This window comes from Ornithodoros turicata, chromosome 5, assembly GCF_037126465.1.
Source record: "Ornithodoros turicata isolate Travis chromosome 5, ASM3712646v1, whole genome shotgun sequence".
Taxonomy (NCBI): domain Eukaryota; kingdom Metazoa; phylum Arthropoda; class Arachnida; order Ixodida; family Argasidae; genus Ornithodoros; species Ornithodoros turicata.
Genome location: NC_088205.1, coordinates 1376019 through 1388835, shown reverse-complemented (window position 1 = coordinate 1388835; position 12817 = coordinate 1376019). Strand labels below are relative to the sequence as shown.

The following is a 12817-nucleotide window of genomic DNA, read 5'->3' as shown; positions in this document are numbered from 1 at the left end:
CCGGCAGGCACCGACTCGTCAAGACAGACGCGTCACTTCCACCATTCGTCTCAAGTATCTGTTCACCTCAAACGTCGGCGCCCATTGTTTTCGGAAACGTGCGGAACACCGTCGAGAAAACATCGTACGCGAGTCGGCCTTTATTCTCGCCTTGGGGTAGTGGGCCGCACCTCATGTGGCGAATTTCACCATTCATCATCATTAATTGTTGTTGCTATTGTTTATTCTCGACGTCACTGTACACCTGCTAATTATGTATCATCTGTTTCACCTTTCCGCTTCTCGCGTCCCTCTCTCTTTTTATGCTCAATGTATTCCACACGTAAAGATGACGTCATACAAAGTATGTGCACGTTCGTCCGTCTGCGGTGGTCACCTGTAAAGCGTGCTTTCACTGCCCTGCCACAATGCGCGCATGAGAAGCAACCGAGCAATAATTCGCTTTCCGGCTCTCGTAGCGAGCACTTTACGTTTGCAAACGGAAAGTTCGTCTCGGCGATTCGTTTCCTACAATAGGCTTGAAAAGACCGAAGCAAAAATGCTGAATGCTTAGAAGCGCTCATGCGTACATCAACTCAAATCCTAACACCAAGTTGTCAACAGTACCAAACCGTCTCAGCAGGCATTCCGCCAATTACGTTACAGTATGAAGGTCGTAAACCCCTTAATGCCAATCTGGCTTGCCGATCACGAGCTTTCTCCTTAAATTCAGAGGCACAAAGCGTAGGCGTTATTAGCGTTCTACGCTGGGCGAAAACTTTCGTTCAAGAGCATTCTTCCGTGAAAACTAAGCACGATCAGTACGAAATCCCTAACCTTTTGTGCTTGAAAATTCCATTCTTTCTCTCTGCTATCAGTGAGCTCTCCAGTGCACAAGCCTAAAGGGCAGAAGACTCAGGATCCGTAATCTTATCGTTGAGGCTCCTCCTTGGAAGTGGTTTCTACCTACACCGAAGGAAGATGCTAGCAAGCTAACAGCGAAGCACGTGTGGGATCGGAAGAAGCGTTGGACGCCGTGCCTAAGCCGCCAGTAAACCTCACTAATCGTGGACCTACAAAACAGGAACCGCTTTGTGGGCCAGGATAGTCCCAACAAACGAGTTTCTCTGTTCCAAGGAATTAGACGTTGGAATCATTAGAGAGAGAGGAATTCCCGAGTGAGGATTAATTCGAGCTAAGGTATTCGCTTTTGCAGAAGCAGTTGCTATACGGCCGTTTTCCGTATAGCGCTATGACTAGGGGTTCGCGTTTTCGGAGTTTATTTTTCGGCGTATTCGAAAGCGTATTTTTCGGAGTTTATTATATTGCGATAATTCGGAGCTTTTCGTCGTATACCTTTCGAAACTGAGTTAATATTCGAAAGCGACGGGTGTGAAACGACATACTCAGAAAAAGAAGGAAGATGCCTCGCAAAAGCGCTAACTGTAGAACTTGCCAACGACATCTGTACTACAATCACCTGGCAACACTCCCTTGTCCACTCTGAGTATGATTCACAAAGTAACAGAAAGGAAAACCCTAGACTATAGACGTTTCTCAAGTGGTCCTAGGAAGTGGCCGAAATTATCTACAGTGTCCTCATGACGAGTAGAGTCACCAAATAGGGTACCCATTGGATTTGAGGGTCTTTTTTTGACGGAACTTCGCCATCCAGCCATCTGGACATGACATTTCTTGCTAAGGTTTCGGTAACTGAGAACCCCCAAAGCGTTTTTCGGATAAATCCGAAAGTCCAGACCACGAGCTACGACAGTGCTATTATACGTAAGCAATTATCCGAGATGGAGCGGAGCACGAGCCAAAATACTGTGCACATCCAACAACGACAACAACAAATATAGATGACGATGATGACATGTGGTTTTTCAGCGTTTCGGCCCGGTTTCATCAGCACTGGTTAATTTTGAACCGAGATTAAGGTTTCTAAAGGTTGAGTTTAACACTGTTCTTTTTTAGAAACGTTAGTTGGTGACGTGATGAATGTTTCAGTGACAATAGCTCCCTTTAGTGAAGCAGAGTTAAGCGTTATATTCACTTTAAGGGACCCTTGATCTCGGTTCAAATATTAATCGGCGTTGGTCAAACCGGGCCTTACCTAACTCCACTACGTGCGAGTCTTCAGATCAGGAACATGAGAATGAAGTGGAGTGAGTTGAGTAGCTCATAGAACAAACTGAAGAGTCATCGGCTGCCTTTGCACCATAGAAATCACGAACGGAATAAAAAAAGCACCAGTGAGGGTCATTGAGCACCACATCCAGGCATCGTATCAACACTCGTTGTTCCAGCACGCAAACAAGACAAAAGGTCGAAACCTGAGCGGCTGTTCCGGCGTTTTCTGCAATACTCTACATCCTACCACAGCGGGGGGCCACTCGCTTCGCACTTACGTACAGTAGCTCGGCAATTTCACTCATGACGGTTGACCACAGACATTATCTATTTATTAACAAAACGCCACTGTTCCACACAAGCGGCGGTGTGTAGGGGAGCGGGAATGTACATGGCAATCGAGGGAAAAAGAGAGAGAAAAAAATAGATACACCAAAGTCACTCACAAAGAAATGTACACAACCTGCTTGAAAAGATAGCACTGCAAGAAGAGAGGACAAGGTGGCGAGGAAGGTGATTTCATTCCGCTATTCTTTTGACAAAGAAATACGTTAGATGGTACGAAAACAATAATTTTAGATATCGCATCCGAGGTAGAGTCGTTCAGAAATAAAATTAGGTGATATTAGGTAATATTGGCGATATAGGCGAATATAGGTGATATTAGGTAATATAGGTAATATTAGGTAATATAAAATTAGGTAATATTGGCTTCGAGGAATACCAATCAACTCGTAATAAACAGCATGTAGGCCTATAGAAATTTTAAACGAGCTTGCGTTTTACGGTTTTCTAATTCCCATCCCAGTATGGATTTTAAACAAAGAGAGGGGACGTACGATGAATAATTATTTGCTACAAATCTGGCAGCTTGGTCCTAGTCTATATTTTACTTTTTTCTTTTCTTTTTGCCCTAGAGCGATCATATAATGAACCAACACATCATGGAGAATTATGTTATGTTGAATGATGGGCTGAGATATGTGTGTTGAAGCTGATGCTGAATGATGGCCTAAGATTTGATAGGATGATATGATATGTCGGTTGTTCACTGATGTGGACTTATTCCATACTATGAACTCGAGTTCCAACGTGTGGCTATGTAGTTTAATTATAATGATGGGCTTTAAAGTTGAATTCCAATTATGGGTTTCGAAGTTAAAGTAAAATGTGTCGTTGATGTCTAATGATGGGTTCTGATGTTTATGCGATGTGATAGGCTGTTCCCCACAATGATGTGATGTTAAGTGAATTTCATAGGACTTGGGTCCCCACTGTGAGGCGACTCACGTATTCCATTACATCACCAGCAACGAGGTAGAGTATCGCACCCTAATGATGAAACACCCCAATCCTAATAAAAAAAAAAAAAAGTTGTTTTTGAATAAATTCCTCGAAACGGGGCGTCCTATGAGTTACGTACATACTTCGTCCGTAAGATACGAGCTACCCAGGATGCATGAAAGTGTCAGGACAACCCAAGTACGTCCTTTGCTGCTGCCCCTCCTACCCCCACTCCGAGTTTCTTCTATACCCCCCTAAATCCCCACATGAATTCCAGCCTGTGAGTTAATTGCAAGGAGCGGAATAGGGAGCAGGAATAATGTGCTACGAACACTTAATCTTTCGTTTAATCTCACGCGTAAGCTGCCCGCAGAGCCTACTCTCAAAAACGATGAGGCTCGTAGGATATCTCTCACCGTCCTTTTCCTCTTATAATTATGCGCCGCGCGAAGAAAGGTTCTCTATCCGTGGACCAAGAAAAGAACCGCGACGAGATCGAAGAAATCTCTCTTTCTAGCTTGACTTATAGGCGTGTCTGGGGCATGACAATAGGAAGAAGTTTTCTTTTCCTTTAATGTCAACTAGTCAGGAATTGTCACATAAGGACCATTGAGTCGAGCCATGAGGTTTTGAGTGAAATGCGGAAAGCTTATACGTATGTCGACTGCACCTCTGCAGAGAATATGCACCTCAACAATGTGCTGTGCTTGTGCCACGTGTTGTGCAGTGTAAGCGGTTGACGTGAGCTTCATTTCCTATACCAGCACCTTAGTATCGGGTACCATGTGCTGCTCACCAGAGCACTAGCCTCCACTTGCCAACCCCAGGAGATAGCGACAGGATTTTTTTTCTGAATGAGAACACACCTGTGGCGGCATTGCCAGCGCCATCACATCAAGGCGCGAATAATAAATAGCCTTGCCTCGCTCAGCCCGAGCTCTCGCTCTGACCTGGCAATTCCACCGCCATGTTGTTGTCTGGTCTCGTTAGTCTTCAGTAGCACTACAGTGGTGACCCGAACAATACCTTGGACAATACCTGACGGACCTGGACATGGCAGTCGTCAATTCCTCCGGCTTCTCGGAACTGCCCGCTCCGCCTGTTTCGCAGGTCAGCTTCGAAAGCTCCGCCCACGCCTTGTCTCAGCAGGTTCGTCACCTTACCCAGTTGGTCGCAAACCTTTTATGCCGACCAAGATCATCAACTTCCTGCCGCGCTGACCATCGCGCAGAATCCCCATCGGTTCCTGCGCGTTCCTGCTCCCGAACCTCCAGCAGACTTTGTCACTACCACCACCGTTTCGGCGCCGATGCACGACGCTGCCTCCTACCTTGCTCGTGGTCGCGACAGCCGAAAACCCTTTCCACGACAAGCGCGCCCGAGTCCACCAGCAGCCGCCTTTTCCACATCGTTGACCGTACCACCGGGATGCGCTTCCTCGTTGATACGGGCGCGGAAGTAAGCGTCATACCCGCCGACAAATTTTCACGCCGACCCCGACAGCAGTGCTTCAGCCTAAGAGCCGCCAACGCCTCTACCATACCCGTTTACGGCCAACGGTCTCTAACCCTCAACATCGGGCTTCGAAGAGATTTTAAGTGGCTTTTTCTTGTCGCCGACGTCACCCAAGCAATCCTCGGAGCAGACTTTCTCAACAGTTTCAAGCTGCTCGTCGACGTCAACGGCAGGCGCCTCATTGATCGCTCAACGTCCCTGTCAGTCTGCGGCCTTAACCTCCCTGCACCACCATCCCGCGTACTATCTTGCACTGCGCCGGACGTCCCCTTCGCCTCTATCCTGAAGGATTTCCCTGCGTTGACTCAACCACCCGACTGGACGAAACCCGTACAACACGACGTTGTTCACCACGTTTCCACCCGTGGCCCACCAGTTCACTTCCGCCCGCGGCGCCTCGCACCCGAAAAGTTCCGCGTGGCAAAGGCAGAATTTGACCACATGCTTGAACTTGGTATCATCAGGCCATCATCCAGTACGTGGGCTTCGCCGCTGCACATGGTGCCAAAGAAGACCGGGGACTGGCGCCCGTGCGGCGACTATCGCGCATTGAACAAAGCAACCATCCCCGACCGCTATCCCATCCCGCACATCTTGGACTTCTCCGCTCATCTGGAAGGCGCCACCACGTTCTCGAAAATAGATCTCGTCCGCGCTTACCATCAGATTCCTATGGCAGAGGAGGATATACCAAAAACCGCCATTACGACCCCATTTGGCCTGTTTGAGTTCCTTCGAATGCCCTTTGGCTTGCGGAACGCTGCCCAGACTTTTCAGAGGTTCATCGACAACATCATTCGCGGATTACCATTTGTCTACGCGTACATGGATGACCTCCTCGTCGCAAGCCGCTCCCCAACAGAGCACGAACATCATCTTCGGGCACTCTTTACCCGCTTACAACAGAGCGGCATCATTATCAACGCCGCTAAGAGCGAATTCGGAGTCGGAGAACTCGACTTCCTTGGCCACCATGTCAACAGCCAGGGCATCATGCCTTTACCATCCCGAGTCGCTGCCATTCAAGACTTCCCGCAGCCCGTTTCCGTGACCAAACTACGACAATTCTTGGGGCTGGTGAATTTTTATAGGCGCTTTGTGCCATCATGCGCAGCCAAACTGAGTCCCCTCGAGGCTCTGCTCTGCACCAAGCGCTCGAAACACTCTGTGCTGGTTTGGACCCCTGAAGCGGCAGCTGCCTTCCAGGCAATCAAACAGGCAATCGCTTCGTCGTCCCTTCTATTCCATCCTCAACACGACGCCCCAACGTCCATCATGGTCGATGCATCCAGCACAGCTGTCGGCGCCGTCCTCCAACAACGTATCTCTGGCGCTTGGCGCCCTCTAGCATTCTTTTCACGCAAGATGAAGCCCCAGGAGACTCGCTACAGTGCCTTCGGTCGCGAGCTCCTGGCCATATATCTCACCGTCAAGCACTTTCGCCATTTCTTGGAGGGCCGACAATTCACTGTATTCACCGATCATAAGCCCCTCGTCTACGCATTTTCTTCATGCAGCACAAGCTACACCCCTCGTGAGACCCGCCACCTCGCATTCATCTCGGAGTTCACCACAGACGTTCAGCACATCAGTGGTGCAGATAATGTGGTGGCGGACGCTCTCAGTCGCGTCAACTTCATTGGGACATCCTGTCAGTCTTCGCTCCTCGACGCACTGGCTCAGGCCCAATCATCCGATCAAGAACTCGCATCTTTCAGAAGTGACCCTTCGTCTTCCTTAACCATAGACGATGTCGACCTGCCAGGCGCTACACAGCCTGTCGCGTGCGACACGTCACAAGGTCGACCCCGCCCATTTGTTCCGGCGGCACTTCGACGAGAAGTCTTCTCGACCTATCATTCATTGTCCCATCCTGGCATACGCGCAACTCAAGAACTCATTTCTCGGCGCTACGTCTGGCCCTTCATGAACAAGGACATCAAGCGCTGGGTTCAAGCCTGCATTCCGTGTCAGCGGACTAAGGTTCACAGGCACACCCGCCTCCATCCTTCTCAGTTTCCCGCGCCAGACAGCCGCTTCGCTCACATCCACATCGACTTGGTGGGACCACTCCCAATATCATCCGGCTATCGTTACATCTTCACCATCATTGACCGCTTCACCCGTTGGCCCGAGGCTGTACCGGTACCCGACGCCACTGCATCCACAGTTGCAGCCGCCCTCTTGAACACCTGGGTGTCGCGCTTCGGTGTACCGTCTATCATCACGTCAGACCGAGGTCCCCAGTTCGAGTCCGCCCTCTTCTCTAGACTCGTCAACACTATGGGCTGCAAGCGGATTCGAACGACTGCCTACCACCCGGCGTCAAACGGCCTCGTGGAGCGCTTCCACCGACAGCTCAAGGTTGCCCTCCGGGCTGCTCCCGAAACACCCTGGCCAGAAGTCATACCGCTCGCGCTCCTGGGGATCCGTTCCACCTTCAAACCTGACATAGGCTGCTCCGTCGCCGAGATGGTATACGGCACGTCCCTACGCCTCCCCGGAGATCTCATTTGCCCGTTGCCAGGCAGCACTGCTCTCTCACCAGCTGACTACGTTTCGCGGCTCCGCCGTACTATGGCCGCCCTTCGTCCAGCAACATCTCGGCCCTCGCGTGTGTCCTCGGCCTTCCAGCATCCCGACCTCGCCTCCTGCACACACGTCTTTGTGCGCTGTGACGCTGTACGGAAGCCCCTGCAACCGCCCTACACAGGCCCTCACCTCGTGCTGCGCCGTTCACCCAACTTTTACACCATTCAGCTGAACGGCCGCGAGGACACTGTTGCCTTAGAGCGGCTTAAGCCGGCATACGTCGACGCTGTACCACCGTTGCCGCCCTCCTTCTCCGTGGAGCTACTCTACGACTCACCCTCCACGGCAAGCTGTCCGCTCACTACTCCAACTACTCTTCCCCCACCGTCGCCTCCTCGGCTGTCTTCCCGACTCAGACCGCCCCGACAAGTCACTTGGGCTCCCAAGCTCGTTTCTGTTCGCCAGCTTCCAGCGCTTGGCTAGGGGGGAGGCCCTGTGGCGGCATTGCCAGCGCCATCACATCAAGGCGCGAATAATAAATAGCCTTGCCTCGCTCAGCCCGAGCTCTCGCTCTGACCTGGCAATTCCACCGCCATGTTGTTGTCTGGTCTCGTTAGTCTTCAGTAGCACTACACACCCGCTACTTACTTAGAGTTACATACTCACTTAGTACTTACACAGCACCCTGGGATCGGGGCATTCTGTAAAATCATCAACTAGAACTCCCGTTGAAATGATCTTCCCGCAATACACAAACTTTGCTTTTGAGGTTGCGATCAGGAAATGCTTTCACGAAATCACACTCGCAAGATTGGCTCTCTGCACGACGCCAATTGCAGACACTGTCAGCAAACCGAAACCATCGAATGCATCCTGCCTCATTGCTGAATGCATATGTTATGGTGCGGGAAAAATACATTGGACACTGGATGATGTCCTACATACCAAAGGCAGTTTCACGAAAATACCCTCTAAAGCTCGCAACCTCGTCTGGTTTCTCCAGGAATCTGGACTCGCCCAAAGACTATGAGGATAGTTTCTTTGCTTGGACTTCTCGTCAATCCTGGCAGTGACATCTATTCGCTAATAATGTATTGAATGCGAGAGGTAGAATATCTAATGAACAAAAAGCGTGGCGGTAAAACAACGTGTTTTGATTTCTTTATATATTCCGTGTTAGCGCCGCGAAGCAACTGCGGCTATGAACAGATGGAGAGAGGACAGCAGGAAGGAGTGGGGGGTTAATATGCGTCCCGCCAAAGTAGTTTGCAATCAAAATGTCCGAGTATGTCGCAATTAACAACGAAGTTCTACTTTTTTTTTTTTCTTCGAAAGCTTATCGACTACCATGTTCGTCACACTGTTTGTGCTACAGTGTTTGAGTTTCAGTTTGATTTGCGATTTTCTGGCGCAAAGATATCTGGGATCATGCTGCGCCTTTGTGCTACGGTGTGTAATTATTTTAAAAATATAGCTCAACTGGTATTTCGTGCGATTAGTAACAATGAATATGGGCTGCCCATAGAACGGTGTTCGTACAAAATAAAGCGTCCTTAAACGTTTTATCCCCTTTTGCCGAGATGAACTTGATTCATACATTTCACTCTGCAATCACATTTTCTCGATTAAACTCCTACAGTATGAGATTGCGCACAGTGATGCGTGTCATGCCTTTGCACGACCACAGGAGAAAACGTGACCTTAGAATATAGATGGGTAGAAATCCAGCGAACCGGTAGAGATGTAGGAAGGGAGTTGCCTCAGGACAGAAGCCGCCGATATTTCAAACAGAGACTGTTCTTCTTCTGGGCCCAGAAGAAGAACAGTCTCTGTTCGAAATATCGGCGGCTTCTGTCCTGAGGCAACTCCCTTCCTGACCTTAGAATAGTTAGCCTAATTCGATGGAATCTCACCCATCAGTAGAAACGCCTGCCACTGAACGTGTTTTCAGTGACGTTAAGGCCCATCGTATTAATGAATGGAGTCGAAGCACTCAGTAATACTAGCTCGTGCAGAATACGTCCTTCGAAGGGAAAAGAGATCCGAATCTCGTACAAAGTAAGAACATATGGCGGTTGAAAGAAGCGTCTTTGGAGCCGCATTACATTATTTCCGCAAGGCATAAAAGCGTCCGAGCTCACTAAGGACATATCTGAAAAGGCTAATCGAAGAGGGTTATTTTGGTTGAGATGTCGCTCAAAGCTGTTTTTCTTTCTTTCTTTTTTTCTATTCGAGTCCCATAATAAATATCATACCAGAATGTCTTCCTTCTTTATTTTTGGCCTCAGAGAAACTTGCAAAGAGAGCAACTGTCGCGGTATAGCTGACAGTCGGATTGACTTCTTACAGATATATATGGTTTGCCAGGCACCATGTGCAGCAAGCCTTCACCCGTATGAAGACACGCTATGACCTGAGAGCCTCTGGCGGTGGATTCTCGGAAGGCCAGTCTGTTTGGTTATATAAATTCTTCTCCTTATTGCGAATATCTGTACGTGCTAGAGACTACCGTTGTATTGCCAACTGTAGGATGGGACAAGCGCAATGCTTGCCCGCATCTACAAAATGCTTTGTTGGGCTAGTTGGTAATTCATTGTAGACAGGAACATTGGAGACACAGCGCCCGTGTGTGTCTCATGTTTCCTCCCGTGGTTGTTGTTTTCGCGCTGTGTTTCCTGGCTTGCCCGCATCGCGCTTCAAAAATAGTCTGTACGTGCTAGAGACTAGTAAGCTGTCTCTATGCTGTCAACTTGGTTACGTTTGCTCGCAGGAACTCCTCGCTGTAACCGAGTGCATAACCCATCAGAGCGTATAACCCAGTAATACACTGAGTAAAGTCGAGACAGCACTTTGATGGGAGCTTCGATAACCAATAAGTGGGTGACAACAGCGAACGGCCACATACGATTGAATTGGAAAGGTAAAAACTACATGAATGACGATGGCATGGGGTGTTGCACCGCAATGCAGCAAAAAGTGAAATCGAAAGAAAAATAGATAGTTAAAAATAAAAAAGCCCTCAGTAGTTTTGTACCCATATCAATGTGAGGGTGCCCTTCCGGCGGTTTACCCTTACTCTGCAGGTGTTCCGTCTCCTCCGTCTAACACTGTTGTCGTTGTTTCTGTGCCTCTGTAACCTATATGCTGCCCGAAATCGCTGCACAGTTCCGGCCTGGGCTTTCGCAGTTTAATATCTCTTTCATGTAAATGTCATTCTTTTCGCTTATGGGAGCTGTGCAGTGTGCACTCCAAACGGCAATAACTAGGTTACGGCACATGTGCCGGCAACAGAGCTAGCCGTCACTTGTGAGTAAAATTACTGATTTTTTTTACAGTGCAGAGACATCGTGCCTGAAGAAATTCAAGTGGCATTCGGGTCCCTTGCACCGACCAGAGAGCATACCAGACGCTTTACGAGGCGCTTGCAGGCGTTCTGTCTCCTCCGTCTAACACTGTTGTCGTTGTTTGTGTGCTGCAGTCAAGTTCTAAACATGTAGCAACTCCCCAGTATAGTCCATTGGTTCACCCCTACAACACTGATATTCCCGCCGTCACCCACTGAAATACGAAAATAGCACGCATTGTATACAACTAAACGCAGAACCCTGGTCATCTCTCTTTTTTTTTTTTTTTTTGCTTTTTGTTTTGTTTTCTCGGAGTAGCAGAACTTCTCCGTATTATTTTTAGTCCGTCCAACTCCAAGTCCAACTAAACGCAGAACAAAAAAAAAACAAAAACAGACTACAACGAAAGAGAAAAAGAACTCGCCGCTCGTGTCCATACCGAATTTGTGTCTTATATACCTATTGTGAAGTGCAGCAACGTGACAGTTTTACAAAGTAACAGACTCTCCAACTTGCTTTGTCAGATTTTCAATACGAAACCGAGACCTGCACGAACTGATACAGGCGAATTGAAGAAGCAGTTGGCGTTAAACTCCATCTGAGACCTGGGGCGAAATGCGACGCTTGTATCACACTTTCGCAAAACTCGTCGACGACGAAATCGAAGAGATTGTACACAGCCTTGCCTCAGGGTGAGCCTGGGAATGACATGTACTTCGGTAACTTTCGCAACAGTGGCTTTACGAGCTGAAAGGGATTTCACCGGTGTGAGCTTTGGCTCCCGCTAGACACTTTTTTTTTATGGCTTCCTCCCCCATATAGCGAACGTAGAGTAGAGCTCAGAAGTGTGAAAGGCTTAGGAGGACCCAGTAGGCCGTACCAGGCAAGGTTAACGTTGCTAAATCTCCAATCTAAAGAAAGGGGCGTGTTATCATGACCTGAAGACGTAAAAAGGACCGCGAGAAAACAATCGACGAAAGAATTATGGAAGGTATACATACTGAGACAACGAGATTATTGCGCATAAAACGGCTGATCAGTAATATATAGGCTTGACGGAAAGTGGAATTTCTGTCCTGGAGAGTAAGAAGCATGGGACAGTATACCCTAACCTTAAATACCAGTTCCTTATAACAAGAATTGATCCAATTTCTCAAACTCTTAACAGGAACCTGGGACGTACACTGGATTTGTGATGGCAAGACTAGAGTCTTGCGATGAGGTGACCGGGTATGGGCATCGCGCACTAGAGTTTGCGCTCGATTCCAGCGCTCCCTCAATGCGAAAGGCGGCGTAAACGAGCAGTGTGAAGCAGTGTTGTGCCAGTTTTGCCGTTCCAATGATCGGCTTTCGGGCTAACACAGGGTAATATGGTATACATGTTTATGTTGTATGTTATATGTTCTGTTTCTGTATACATGTTTTCCTGATATGTAGCTAGCTGAGTTCAAACTATCTTCTCAAGTGGTAGCTGTAGTTAAAACTACATTCGGAGTATCTAGTGTCATTCATTGCAAAGCAGCCTATAACGCAAACTTAACAGGAGAAAGGATTGCGACGTTAGTTTACCACGCTAGTAAAGCACACACACACACACACAGGATGAAGCACACTCTTTACAGGGAAGAAAGGCTTACAAAATGCTAATGCAAGATGATAGAAACGTTGAAGGATTGCAAAGTTTGTTTACGCCATGTCAAAGCGCACCACGGGCAGGGAGGAATCAGCTAAATATATTACGCGAAATTGCAGAAATGTTCGAGCATTGGCAAACAGGGGTTTATCACTCAACAGCAAGAAATGTCTTATTTACATCTTGAAACAACTTTGGGCAACACGCGTGTCAAATAGAATGCTTCAAGCTTGGGGACGAGTTTACTACGAAATTTATCATCACGTTAGCAGATTGTGCGTCAGAGAAAAACACACAAAAAAATTGTTCCTACAACATTCATAATGTACGTTCTAGTTTGTAATTGACTGCAGTATTGATGTGAATTCGTCAGTGCGAGCTCTGTATCTTCATAATG

The 12817-nt window shown here is 48.2% G+C and overlaps 1 protein-coding gene across 1 annotated transcript in view; it reads right to left on the bottom strand.

Annotated features, from left to right (window-relative positions):
• LOC135393790 (adenylyl cyclase 78C-like) overlaps positions 1-12817 on the bottom strand; it is a 288020-nt gene that overhangs the window by 259553 nt on the left and 15650 nt on the right. The window lies entirely within an intron of this gene.